Raw genomic sequence first — 14,647 nt, 5'->3', positions numbered from 1 at the left:
GGATCAAAGACTTAAGCATAAGACCTGACACAATAAACTGCATAGAAGAAAACATAGGTACTAAACTTATGGACCTTGGGTTCAAAGAGCATTTTATGAACTTGACTCCAAAGGCAATGGAAGTAAAAGCTAAAATAAACGAATGGGACTATATGAAACTTAAAAGCTTCTGCACAGCAAAAGAAACCATTGACAAAATAAAGAGGCCACCAACTGAATGGGAGAAGATTTTTGCTAACAGTGCCTCCGATAAGGGGCTAGTATCCAGAATATACAAGGAACTCATGCAACTCAACAACAAAAAAACAAACAACCCAATTGAAAAATGGGCAGAGGACTTGAAGAGACATTTCTCCAAAGAGGACATACAAATGGCAAATAAACATATGAAAAAATGCTCAACATCACTAATCATCAGAGAAATGCAAATCAAAACCACAATGAGATATCACCTCACCCCAGTCAGAATGGCTATCATCAACAAGACAAATAGTAACAAATGTTGGAGAGGTTGTGGAGAAAAAGGAACCCTCATACACTGTTGGTGGGAATGCAGACTGGTGCAGCCGTTATGGAAGGCAGTGTGGAGGTTCCTCAAAGAATTACGAATAGAATTGCCGTATGACCCAGCAATCCCTCTCCTGGGTATCTACCCAAAAAATCTGAAAACATTTAGAGATAAAGACACGTGTGCTCCAATGTTCATTGCAGCTTTGTTTACGGTGGCCAAGACATGGAAACAACCAAAATGTCCTTCGATAGATGAATGGATAAAGAAGTTGTGGTACATATACACAATGGAATACTATTCGGCAGTGAGAAAAGATGATATAGGAACATTTGTGACAACATGGATGGATCTTGAGAGAGTAATGCTGAGCGAAACAAGTCAGACAGAAAAAGCAGAGAACCATGTGATTTCACTGATATGTGGTATATAAACCAAAAACAACAAAAGAACAAGACAAACAAATGAGAAACAGAAACTCATAGACACGGACAATAGTTTAGTGGTTGCCAGAGGGTAAGGGGGGTGGGGTGGGGAGGTGAGGGTAAGGGGGATCGAATATATGGTGATGGAAGAACTGACTCTGGGTGATGAACATACAATGGGATTTATAGATGATGTAATACAGAATTGTACACCTGAAATCTATGTAATTTTACTAACAATTGTCACCCCAATAAATTTAATTTAAAAAAAAAAAAAAAAAGAAATAAGCACCTAACTGAAATGTTAACTCAAAGTTCATACCAAAATCCTGCTAAGCAAAAATTCAAAGTCTTGTTTTTTGGTGAGTAGGAAAAGTGAAACATTGACATCATTTATAACTAGGGTAATAGATACAACTTTTCCCTAATCTATACCTCAGTGCCAGGAATCTGAGGTCCAGGTGACAGCTGTTACACACTTGAGCCTCCATCTGGAATTTCTAGAAGATAATGAGCCTAAAGTTACTTAGTACAGAACCCATCGGGAGCTTCACAACTATTAGTTTGTCTTCCCATCCTCCCTTCAATATTACTAACTCACCTGGTCGTAATTAAGTCTTGTTCCCTTAAGACTTCAGAGCTTGAAATAAAATATAACAAGCTCCACTGTCTCAAAATATGCATAAACAATAAGAGCCAACTCTCCCCACTCTCTTCTCAGTGTCCTGTGCCTATGAAAACCATTTTCCTTAGTTTCACACTCACCTACCTATGAGTGACCAAGGTGGTCTTCTGTATCTTCTCTGCACAGCATTACATCCCCCTCACCAGGATCCCCCACGTTAGTCTTTCAGGGATCCAGAAGGGATTGCTAAGGATCCAAGTATCATCATTCAGAAGTGAAACATTTACTCCCAAGTACAATTAAGTACCATGCCAGGAAGTAAGTAGAGTACTACCACAGGATGAATAGCTGAGTCACTAATTTTAATGTAACTTGGTTATAATAACACAAGGAAGAGAGCAAAGGTGTGCCTTACAATCTTGACCTCCTAGACTTATTATCCTGTTTATCGTTAATAGTTTGCATTTCCTTTAACATGGATAATTGATTAAAAACCTATGTATACATTCTGCTTTACACACATTTACTTATTTATCTCTAATGCTCTGATACACAGTTTCACAATTTTCTTTAATAAAAACACTCAAAAATTAATATGTCACTATTCTGCCTAAAAGAAATATCCCCACTCAGTCATCTAGTGGCCTTTGTTATGTTTTATACCTCTCATGTAAAATATCTCATTCATTTATTCATTCAACAAAAATTTACTAAATGTCTACGTTCAATGTCTGCATTCAGTCCCCATCAGGTACCGAAGCTACAAGAGTGACTCAGACAGATATGATCCCTGATGTCATAGAAATTACATTCTAGTAAGGAAGTCTAAAACTAAGTAAGTGAAAATTCTTCTTAAAATATTTTAAAAGATAAGCTTGGTGTTGTGATAGAAATTAATGGTGCAACTGGAAGAAGAGGTCCGAAAGGGAGCAGTCAGGAAAGGCTGTTTTGAGTTTTGAGGAGGTAACCTGTGAACTAATACTTGAAGGACAAGAAGAAGCAACAGTGCAAAGGGCTGGAGGGAGAACATCTCAGGCCGTGAGGATGGCTAGTGTGTTCTGCCTCGCTGTGGACCTTAACTCTTGTCTTGAGGATGGAAGACAATATGGTTTAGATGTGATCACGTTTCTGGTTCCCGGAGATCCTCTTCGGTCAGCCCCGATATACCCTCCAGCGACACACCTGCACCTTGACTCAGGGACGTTCTCACACTGCCTTTGGATGCCCTGCAGTGGTGTGTCCACCAAGTTATCCATCTTGTTTTTAAAGAACTCACACAGGTAAAGTATTCATTAGTGGGTGACAACCAAAATTTGTCTTTTTGACTTTGCTTTCTGAAACAAAATCAGAATGCATGGCTACCACAGAGATTTTCAAGCTGTGCTCTGCAAAGACAGAGGTTCACTCAGAGACCACCTTCATATGAGGTCAAGAAATCAGGGCTCTGCCTCACTATGATCACTTTCATCTACATAATGTTTTAGAATCAGTTTAAGATTTCATTTAGTGAAAGAGTTTTGTGCGTAAGAGAGATTTGAAAACCATGGTTTTTAGACTGGTCTAGAACCATTAAATAAACCCAATGCTCCCAAATACGGGAGATGTTAGCACATGATCCTGGATTCCTCCGGGCTACCTCCTATTTCTCCATTCACTAAACCTAAATCTTTTCTTTCCTGGTTCCCCAACTCACATCCCATTTTGGTTTTATTCCTTTTATCCAGTTCTCAGCTTAGTCTGTAATTCATTGTATAAACCAAATTCTTCCTTCATGTTTTGGGACAAAAACAAAACAAAACTCCTGACAGTTAAAATGCAGAGATCATTGATGTATAAAAGTCCGCTCAATCCAAAGCCAAACATTTTTAACACTAATTCTAAGTAACTTACTAATTTTGGATGGGGGAAAAAAATGAAAAATATAATTAAAAGTTTAGCTTGCCAACTTTTCAAAATAAATATGTGAAAATATGCAATGTAATCTGAACATAAAATAAAACACATAGGATAGACTCTTATTATGATCCTCTCTTTTAAGAAGGGTCTTCCCTTCCTATACATTCCTTCCACCATCTCTTTACTCTGGAAGGAAAAAAAAAAAAGAAGAAAATCAGGGTTGAAAGAAGATATAAAAAATAATGATAATAAAGTCTGAAGAAAGCAGAAAGAGAACAGGACTTTTGCAGATAGGTATTTAAAAAAAGGTCATCTTTCAAACTTCCAAAACACTATTACCTCTACAATTATTAATCAGACTTCCCACATATATTTCTGCATAGTGGTTTTGTATCAATAGTCCATAGAATGAGGATCCTATAGAAGGCATCTGTTGCTAATTTTTATGCAGATTTTGTCAGTGGACTCATTGTATTCCAAGCCCAGATGGACGGGTCCCTGCTGGTATGCAGTGCAGCACTACTCAGCTTTCTGGACTTCCCTTTCATAGCTAGCTAAAAGGCACAAAAGAACAAAGGGATACATTTTCATTCCTCACAGATGCTCATGCACCTCAGAGAAGTCACATTGCTTTAGGCATGTTGGAGGTGCCCCCTTAATGTCCTGGTCAGACTCATTTACCTGTTGTGATAAATTCATTTCCACAAGCAATTTCCAATCAGAAGCATTAAATTAAATTCTAGCTTACAATGCGGTGCAACGGATGAGTAGAATTCAAGTCAGCCAAGTCACCACCTCTTAGAAAATCAGTGAAAACCTCAGGTTCACAAATCAACAGGATTTCTTATGCAGTGAAGCATAAGAAAAGTATGTTATTTAATTCTAAAATAAACACATTTGAACACTAATACTCAAACTATTCCTCACTTGTGTTATATAGAGCTTAGGAAGCCAATATATATTCTCAAAAACCAGAAGCAAGAATAATTTACTGCCTATTTGCATATTAGCAGCCCATGGAAGGTTTTCCGTAACCACCATACATCTGTTCCTGCAACCTGTCCAAACTCAGTTGATTAATTGAATTTCCTCAGCCTCCTAATATAGAAGATAAACTTATAAATGTATATACAAGATGTTCCCCTGAATTTCTTTGGAAGAAAAACTTATATTGAAACAAAACCATAAACACAAGAGGAGAACTATCAGTTTTCAATTATGCTTCAGAGCAGATACAATGTTCACTTAACATTTTAGAACCTAATGATAAACAAAATAAACTCTGTGATCTCCAGTCACTTCTTGAAATTAAAACCTGGGGCTCTATTGGGACTCTAACGATGTGAGTAGTGAGTCCTTCTGGAAACAGTTGGAAAACAGGCTCCCAGTAGAATAAGGAAATAATCACACCTCTGAAGAAATCTGGAAGGACACCACTTTTGCAGGCCAGAACACACATAATTGTTAAGAGGCAAAATAAACTCTTCCAGTCTACCTCAGGTGTGGCACCCATTCCTACCTGTACCAGATAGCCCCACAGTGGTTTAGGATGAGGCGAGAGTTGGAGATGCTCACACGTCTTTACCCAGGCCCTCCTCCCTTGAGTAATGAGATCACGGTGTCTTCCAGCACAATATTTTTGTCTTTGTAAGACCATATGTCCTGAGTTGTCCCTCATGTTGCTTCACCAAAAAAGCAAGCCCACATTATTTACTTAGTCTATAAATAATGGTTCTAATTAGAGTCCCATCTGCATTCATTCTCTTGTAAAATTACATAGAAATGAGTATGTTTGTTTCTGTTGTAACCATACGCTTTCAGATGCGCAAGGCATTTGAGAACTATTTAGAAGAAAAATGAAATAAACCCTTGTTCTTAAGAATTATTAAAATACAGATCATAGTGCAAATAAATGAGGTCTCTGAAATAAACATAAGTATATAACCTTCACATCAATCCATAAATATTTTACTTGAGAAGTCATATAAAGTGACCTTAAAATATTAATAACACTTTTAATTTATCACTATCAATTCTATGATTAAAAGCTAAACTCACCAATCATTTCCACTAAATAAGGTATTTCTAATAGATTTAATTATAGTTAACATATCAGTATAATCAATATACATGTGTATAGTACTTTGTATGTCTTTCTACCTACCATAAATACTTTAAAGGCAACATTACACACCATACTTTAATGCTTTATCTTAACTACAAATAAAAGTGCTTAGTGAGCTTTCATGGCTTTATTTTTGTGAACTTAATCTACACCCTATGACTATAAATTCTGCACCTTAATACATTAAAAGTCAATTATATTAACTAGTCTGACCAATAGGAAAATTAAATACTTAATAACCTATGAATTTTCTTTGAAGACAACAAAAACAATTTATTATTTTTTCCAGGAGATGACTGACTTAATCACACTTGCATTCATTCCTCTTCTCCAAACATAGCATATCCATCAATCTTGTAGGTGTCCTCAAGCAATCACGCCAGTCACTTTCCCCAAAATCCACCTTGATTCCCATGTATGCTCTATCCATGCATTCCCACTCTGAATTTCTGAAGGGATCCCAGCATGCCTTATGCCTGGACTACACAGATTAGACAATAATTAACTGCTATTACAGAAACTAAAGGCTAAGTTCTGAGGGAGGAAGTCCTAGAAGGTAAGTCTGAAGTCAGGGAGTGGATTTGCAGATAAAAGACAGAGGTTTAGAATATGAGCTATACCTTAAAAAGGACAAATCATGGCTGGACTTCAAGGGCAGGTACTGACCCTCTCCTCTGACTCTTGATAACTACAGTTTCTTAGGTAGGAAAAGGATTCCCTACTACAGTTAAGTTTGCAGTGGGTACAACTTTACCATTTTCCCTGCAGTTGGCCCTTATCGTTGGCCCTTTAACCATGGAACTTACTGGGTAAGTTGCTAATTTATAATATTTACTGAATGCACCTTACTTGGAAGTTTATTACAAAGTTACCTCTCCTAAAGAAACATGGATCAGGAATTACATGGATTATGCAGACAAAATTCAACCTCAATGCCGAATGAGAAGCTTTTTCATAGAAGCATAAGCTCAACTCCTCAGGATGTTCTTTTCAGGGGCAGACTATGTCACAGGCAGAAATAAATCTCTGAACACGACTGAAACCTCTAGAGAAGGTACTGTGACATGTTCCTATCAACTAAAGTCAAAATTTTGTACGAAAGTATTCCCAGTTCATATAACTGATGGTTTTTTCTAGACTGACTGGCTAGCTACTGCCTCTTTTGTGACTCATTAGTGATTCATTAAGTCAATCACTAAATTAGCATTAATATTAGAAAGTGTTTCAAAGTTCAATTTGATAGAGATGTTAGCTGTCTAATTCCTCTTAATCACTTCAAAAACCATGTTAAAATATTTGGCAGATACATTTCCAAGTCAGACCCAAGACCTAGACCTGATAACCTGATAACTTTGGTATACATCAAACCATTAAAAACTTTATTTTTTAATACGGAAAACACCGTGGGCAGACACAAGTATATCTCCATTGTCATTGCCGTTGTCATTGGTGATCCAATGAAAGTGACCATAGGAAAATGAATTTGAGACAAAAGGCAATGAATTAAAAGAGCAACAGTATGAAAGGCAAAAGAAAAAAAATTAGTTAAAAAACATATGTGTTCTTGTCTTGAATTATTTTATAAAAAATAATTGAAAGAGGTGATCCACCCATTTCACTGGAGATACCATTAGTAGTGGAACCAGTGACTATAGTAGGTCACACATACTTTAGGAAAGGGAATCAGGATTTGAAGTCAAGTCTGCCTGAGTCCTAATACACTTCTTTACTATACATTTCTACCTCTAGCTCTGGCTACCTATTTTGAAGCTTGGATGGCATGTTTTCATTATTCAAAATCTCCACCTGGGAAGATTGTCCTGAGTCAGATTAATATTATCCTATTTCATTATTCACATTCATTCAACACACATTGTTTGGAGAACCTGTTATATGTAGAAGTCACTCTCTAGTCAACCAGGACATCAAAGACATTCAAAAAAATTTGTTGAAAGGATGAATTATTTTTAGCTTCTTCATAGGGCCTTAGATACCTTCCATCTCTTTCATCCACCCTGCCTTAGGCTTTACAATTTTTCTATATTAAACCACTAATCTCTTAAGATTCTTGGGCACTGTTTACCCACCATTCTAATTGGCTCTCTGGCAAATCTTTTAATGTATATACATCTTATTCTGACATGCTTCATTTTCCACTTTTTTACATTTTCTCATTTCAATTTCTGATTTCCTACCTGCACTGCTGCCTAAGGGACACTGAAGACACATTTTAATATTCAAGAGTTATCCTTAACTAACTGTACCATTACAGTTAGTTACCATTATCTCTATAGAAAATTCCAGTAGCATTGTATTTTTATACCAATGGCAGTTCTCTTCTCTCTTGGGGAGAACCTCTATAAAATAAATTTCTATTTGACCACTGGAGCAGTATTATGCAAATTACTTTGGTTACCTGTCTTTCACTATATGAATTCAAGTTTTTAAAAAACGGTGAGGACCAAAATATGAAACCACTATATCCCCAACTAACTAGAGGTGATGACAGATCTCATCTTAATTTAAATATATGTTTAATTTAAGAAGCCTCTGAATCAGTGGCAGATATTGCTAATCATTAAATAGTAGACTGAATTTATGTTTCATGTTTCTTCACTAAATATTTGATTATTAATGAACAAAAAGTTTAATTTCACATATTTTTTAAAATAGCACTAAAATCAAGGTAACTAACAATTTAATTATATAACAATTACTAAAACAAACAATAATTACTTTTAGTTTTCCTGCGGATTATTTTCAAGAAGGAAATACCATGACTTAATGAAGATACCTCATCTTGGTATATCAACATTTCATTTATTATAAAGTATTAGGTTTAGACCATACGGAATTACTGAATTTTAGCTATTTTGACCCACAAAAACAGCACTTCCATAAAGTTCAAATTAAACCACAAGGATATGCTTATATTCAACCATTTAACAACCTATAAAACATCAACTTTATATAGTTCAACCTAATACTTAAAAAAAGTCAACTGTCATTAAGCATTTACGAAGTACCATTTCCTGTGCTAAGCACTTTTCATGGATTATTACATTTAATCCTCACAACAATCCCAAAATGTAAATATTATCATCCTCATTCTATAGATAAGTAAATCGACTTTGGAGAATCATAGAAATACGGATGTTAAAGGTGCTTCTGGTAAGATCTTAGAAAGAAATACCGAACATGTTATTGGACTTGAGAGGAAGGGTGATTCTTGTTATAAAGTCACAGAAAACTTGGCTGATTTGTGTTCTACTGTTGGGTGGAAAGGAGTAGACTGTTGTGGGTTGAACGGTGTATCTGAAAAACATATGTTCAAATAGTCACAAGTGTTGGAGAGGCTGTGGAGAAAAAGAAACCCTCATACACTGTTGGTGGGAATGCAGATTGGTGCAGCCACCATGGAAGGCAGTGTGGAGGTTCCTCAAAAAATTAAGAATAGAATTACCATATGATCCAGCAATCCCTCTCCTGGGTATCTACCAAAAAAATCTGAAAACATTTATCCATAAAGACCTATGTGCTCCAATGTTCATTGCAGCTTTATTTATGGTGGCCAAGACATGGAAACAACCAAAGTGTCCTTCAATAAATGAATGGATAAAGAAGAGGGGGTATATATATATATATATATATACACAATGGAATACTATTCAGCCATAAAAAAGATGAAATAGTGGCATTTGCGACAACATAAGTGGATCTTGAGATTATAATGCTAAGCGAAATAAGTCAGACAGAAAAAAACAGAGAACCATATGATTTCACTGATATGTGGTATATAAAACTGAAAAGAACAAAAGAAGAAGACAAACAAATGAAGAAACAAAAACTCATAGACATAGACAATAGTTTAGTGGTTACCAGAGGGTAATGGGGCGGGGGGTTCTAGAAGAGGAAAAACAAGGTCAAATATATGGTGATGGAAGGAGAACTGACTCTGGGTGGTAAACACACAATGTGAGATATAGATGATGTATTACAGAATAGTACACCTGAAATTTATGTAACTCTACTAACAATTGTCACCCCAATAAACTTAAAAACAAACAAACAAAACATATGTTGAAGTCCTAATCCCCAGTATCTGTGGATGTGAGTTTATTTGGGAAGAGAGTCTTTGCAGATGTAATTAGTTAAGATGAAGTCATATTGAATTAGAGTGGGCCTTTGATACAACTGGTGCCCTTCTGAGAAGAGGAGAGGACGTGGAGAGACAGACACACACAGAGGAGATACAGCGAAGAATACCACATGAAAATGGAATTATGCTGCTGCAAGCCAAAGAAACTAAGGATCACTGGCAAATACCAGAAGCCAGAAAAGAGACATGCAAGAGATTCTCCCTCAGAGCCCCCAGAAAGAATCAACCCTGCTGACACCTTGATTTCAGACTTCTGGCCTCCAGAAAAATGAGACAATAATTTTCTGCTGTTTTAAGCCATCCAATTTATGGTAATTTGTTGTGGCAGCACTAGGAAATTAATTCAGTGTGACAACCATAAGGTCAGCCACTTAATAGGTGGTAAAGAAAGGATTCAACTCAAGGAGACAGACTCAAGAGCTAATGCCATAAATCACACTGAAGTACAGCTCCAGAATCACATCCATTATCTTATTTTATTTTTATCATATTCTATTAGATAAGCATTAAGGGTTATATTTTATAGATGGGAAACTGAACCTGAGAAAATGAGGCAGCTTGCTAGACAAGGATTTGAGAGCACATACTAGAGTAATCTCAGTGCACTTTTCACCAAAACCCAACCTATATTTGGTAATAATCCCCCATACAGTTTTATTTAGAACAAGGGTATTTTGGTTGAGTGTTGATTTCTGCAGTAGCTTCTGAATTCATAAGCATGTATTGCATTCCCTGGGGAAGATTTCAGAACTTAGTCAAAGATTTAGCCATAATCTACCACTTTTGTAAATTCTACTTAGTAGCCTAGATTTATGAGACCTCTTCTAGTATTCTTTCATTGGGATGCATCCCAAGGGCCGTATTCTGCAGAAGTATTACCACTGCAACCATTGCCACATTAAACATCTACTCTTGGCCTTTCAGAGCTCCTTAGATATATATAGCAGTTGATAGCCCCAAAGAACTGAGGGGACTTTGCAATTTTCATTTGCACCTATGGAAAGACTGCCCCTTTAAATAATTTCACAGAGCAGGACTAAGATAAAATGAGAAGAGGTTTGGATAAATTTTGAGAATAGAAATGTTTAAGATTATATTATTGTTCAGTAAATAGATACACACACACCACTTCTAAAGAAGGATGACACATTCCCACCCTATTGATGCTGAGCTTAGCCATATGACTTGCTTTGGCCAATGGGATGTTTACTGGACATGTCACAAGCAGAGGCTTGGAATGGGCTCAGCTGGGGCTTTCCGCCGTGTGTGTCTCTGCTATTTCCAAGGAAAGAACATGCCTTGAGTAGCCCAGTGGTTCCAGAATGAGCAAAAAGTGAAGCTCAGCTATGCCTAGCCTAGATCATTTGAGCCCCAGCCAACCTGCAGATACCTAAGGGAGAAATAAATGTTTATTATTGTATACCAGTGATATTTTTGCGGTTGATAATTACATAGCATGCTTGTGGTAATAGCTTGCAGATTGTAGTAATATATTGTAGTAATAGTTGCTTGGTAAAATACAGAACTTTTTCAATATTATTATTCTTTAGGGAACTGTATCCTAATAAAAAAATATTTCCTACTCTTCTAAAATTGTTCTTTTTCTTCTGTCTCTGAATAACCTTGGGCAACTGAGCCTGCCTTCCCTGTTCTGTATGCTTTTTTACTTTATGTGGTCTGAAAGGCAGCATAACAATAGATTCAATCCACTGGGAAGAAGAAAAATTCAGTTCAAAAACAGCTGCAAAATCCTAGAATAAAAACAAGCCCCACTGAGGTAAGGTCCACGCCCTGGATGTATTCACGGAGGCACCAGTCTTTTTGCATGGACTTTCCACAAAGCACGATTCTCTTAATTGGTCATTACTAAATTTGTGAAAAATATTATTATGCAACTTTATATCCTTCAGGATTATTTTTCACTTCTAAAATAAATAGTTACAGAAAAATACAATTAGTTATCTTATACAATCTAAAATATTCCTACCGCATGTAGGCAAACGTCTGATATTAATGAATTCCACCTGTGTGCTTAACAGTTAGCTAAGCAGACTTTGCTTATACTGTGAAATTGTCTCTATCCAGATGTTTCACTTGAAATAAAGAAAGGCTAAAAATTTTACAATACTCAGGAGTCTGTCTCTTGTAGAATACTAAATTTTTATAAAAATAGTTATTCTTTTTTTTTTTTTTTAATTTTTATTGGGGAATATTGGGGAAGAGTGTGTTTTTCCAGGACCCATCAGCTCCTTGTCAAGTAGTTGTTGTCAATCTAGTTGTGGGAGGGCACAGCTCACTGGCCAATGTGGGAATCAAACCGACGACCTTGGTGTTATGAGCACTGCGCCATAACCACTGAGCAAACTGGTCACCCCCAAAATAATTATTCTTATGCAGGAAATTCTAAGTTCTCCTGTCTTTGTTTTTTGTTGTTGTTGTTTGTTTGCTTGTTTGTTTGTTTTTCAAATTTACCAACAGTGAGTAAACAATTGTCACTGACAGTTTCGGTGACAAAGCTCAATGATTAAAACATACACTCACACAATATTTGTACAAAACAAACAGATTAAGTACCAAGAACAAAGAGCACTTGTTCTAAAAACACTTAACAAATTACTTAGGGGAAATGTTTTTTCAGTCTACATACTTATTCAAAGGAATGGGGAGGGTGCCGTATTTGAAATATTATTAATATAACAAGAACTATGAACAAAAGCTACTTTACCTGACCCCAGATCAGAAGATCCTGGCAAAATAAATTATGTGCAAGTCTACTTGAAAAATACAGTGCTTTTGAAACTATTTCTATAAAATTAATGTTATGGGTGCAACCAAAGACAGTTCCTTTGCCCCAACAATTTGAGAGTTAAAGAGCAGAAATGTGTTTTATGTAAAGAAGTGAAAGAATTTAACTCTGTTCTTTTACAATGTACACTATGTTACTTTATATTTGTAGGCTACTTCTCTCATCAGTAAAACAACCTCATAAACAGGAAAAGCATAACACAGCCTGAAGGAGTGGGGAGAGCTTAGCAATAGGTACACCAAGACCTCGGTTCTGTACATGGCTCTGGCCCTGGTCAGCTGTTTGTGCTTGGGGAAACTCATTTGACATCTGAAGAGGGCTGGGGAAATGTTTTCCCTACAGATTGCATTAGCAGACAACATATGGCAGTTCTCCCTCACCAGGCACAGATCTAGTTTAAAGAACGTACCAAAGGGAGGAACGTGACTTCTTGATGTATCTAATATTCCTGTGGTCTACAGTACTGTGTTTCCCTCAAGCACTGCAAGGAAGAACTGGACAGAGTAAATATTCAGGACAGGGAGTCTGACATCAGTGTTCTTTTAAATTGATTTGTTGTCCCTCCCCCACCCCACCACCCAAAAAAAGACTGAAGCAGGGATGCTCAAACTTTGGTACGCATCATTCCTGCTTCACTTATCAAAAATGCATGCTCCAAACCCCATATTCCAGGAATTATGATTTAATAGGATTTGGGGAGGACTTAAGATAGTGCTTTTTTTTTCAATCTCTCCAAATAATTTGGAGACAGAACTACCCTTCACACCCCCAACTCCATGTCACCCTCCAGCTTGGAGGGATAAATAATTTAAAAATTGAAAGAGTTATCATTATCACAGATAATTTTTCTTATCTGTATTTTCTATACTGCAATTAAATCATCAATTACAAAGGATTTTGTAAGGAAAAAATATGTTTTAAAATCATATGTAAGATCACATCCTGTTTAGAGAACACATTTTTATGCAATACTGTGGCAGAAATTGGCTTTTTTCTCATATAATTCAGAACAATGTAATTAAGTCCTGGTCTTAAAGAGATGAAGAAAAACGTATTTAGCAATTAAAATAGAGACTACCAAGTAAAAGAGGAAGGGGAAACAGCAAAGGAAGATTAGGACAAAAGAGAAAGTGGCATTACTATTGTCATTAAATGAATTTCATTTTTTCTCCAGTTTCACTTTTTCTTTAAGAAGCCCTTTCCTCATTCTTCATTCCCTCACTGTTTTTTCTTTTATTATGTGTTGTCCTCCTAGGATACCAGTAAGCAGTTTCAAGAACCTGAATCTAAAGAGAAAAATTATAGCTTCCAGTCACTTAAAAAGTGAACTCTAGTTTTGTTCCATTACTCTCAACCCAGCTCTCCCAGAGCAGCTACTTTTTAACATTGCAACCGACCATTTGTCTCCTGAGGAAAAAATTGTACTGCATTTACTTATCCTCCAGACCAGCACAAAAACTGGTCCAGAATAGTTCTTTGTAGTGTTCTTTTCTCCTTCACTGCTATGGACTATGTGACATACCTTAGCAGGAATAAGAGTGGTCAGGCATTATACAGAAAGGGGACCGCTTACCTTCTTGGGTACCAGTTTCATGATCTCCGTTGTCACTTCAGGCTCATCAGTTCAGCTATTTAACCTTAACAAAACATGGAAAGCTTCTTTTAACTGCATCTTTAAAAAGAGAAGGAGAAAAAGAAAAAGCAACTAAGGAGAAATAAAGCACTACTTTGGGATGAATTATGCATGTTTCATCAAGTAATTAAATTTAAATATAAATAGGCACATAGCAAAAAATAACATGTAGCTGGTGAGTCTGATGCCCTCTGTTGCCTATACCCCCTCATGAGAATATTGGTAAAGCCTGTATCTATAGGTAGCTTTTTAAAAGCTTCTGAGTCCTCTGTCTCTGTTATCATTCAAGTTGGGAGCAATCCACTGATCATCTTCTGTGTTCAAATACCGTCCCCATACAAATCCACATCAGTCCATGCCACACTGGTCTCTACCTTAGATCAAGACTAATAAATACATACACTAAAAATTTCAGCTTCTGTCCACAGTTATTCAAAGATCAGACTTCAAACACAGAGCTTTTATCAATT

General features: G+C 36.4%; 1 long non-coding RNA gene across 1 annotated transcript in view; it reads right to left on the bottom strand.

Annotated features, from left to right (window-relative positions):
• LOC141570425 (uncharacterized) overlaps window positions 1–14,647 on the bottom strand; it is a 261,770-nt gene that overhangs the window by 38,950 nt on the left and 208,173 nt on the right. The window contains exon 3 of the long non-coding RNA XR_016020540.1: window positions 14,118–14,216. This is a non-coding gene — a long non-coding RNA (uncharacterized LOC141570425). The remainder of the gene's footprint in view (window positions 1–14,117; window positions 14,217–14,647) is intronic.

Source organism: Rhinolophus sinicus, chromosome 3, assembly GCF_057876585.1.
Source record: "Rhinolophus sinicus isolate RSI-liver-muscle chromosome 3, RSI-T2T, whole genome shotgun sequence".
NCBI lineage: Eukaryota > Metazoa > Chordata > Mammalia > Chiroptera > Rhinolophidae > Rhinolophus > Rhinolophus sinicus.
The sequence above is the reverse complement of the archived record's forward strand: the minus strand, read 5'-3'. Positions and strand labels throughout refer to the sequence as shown.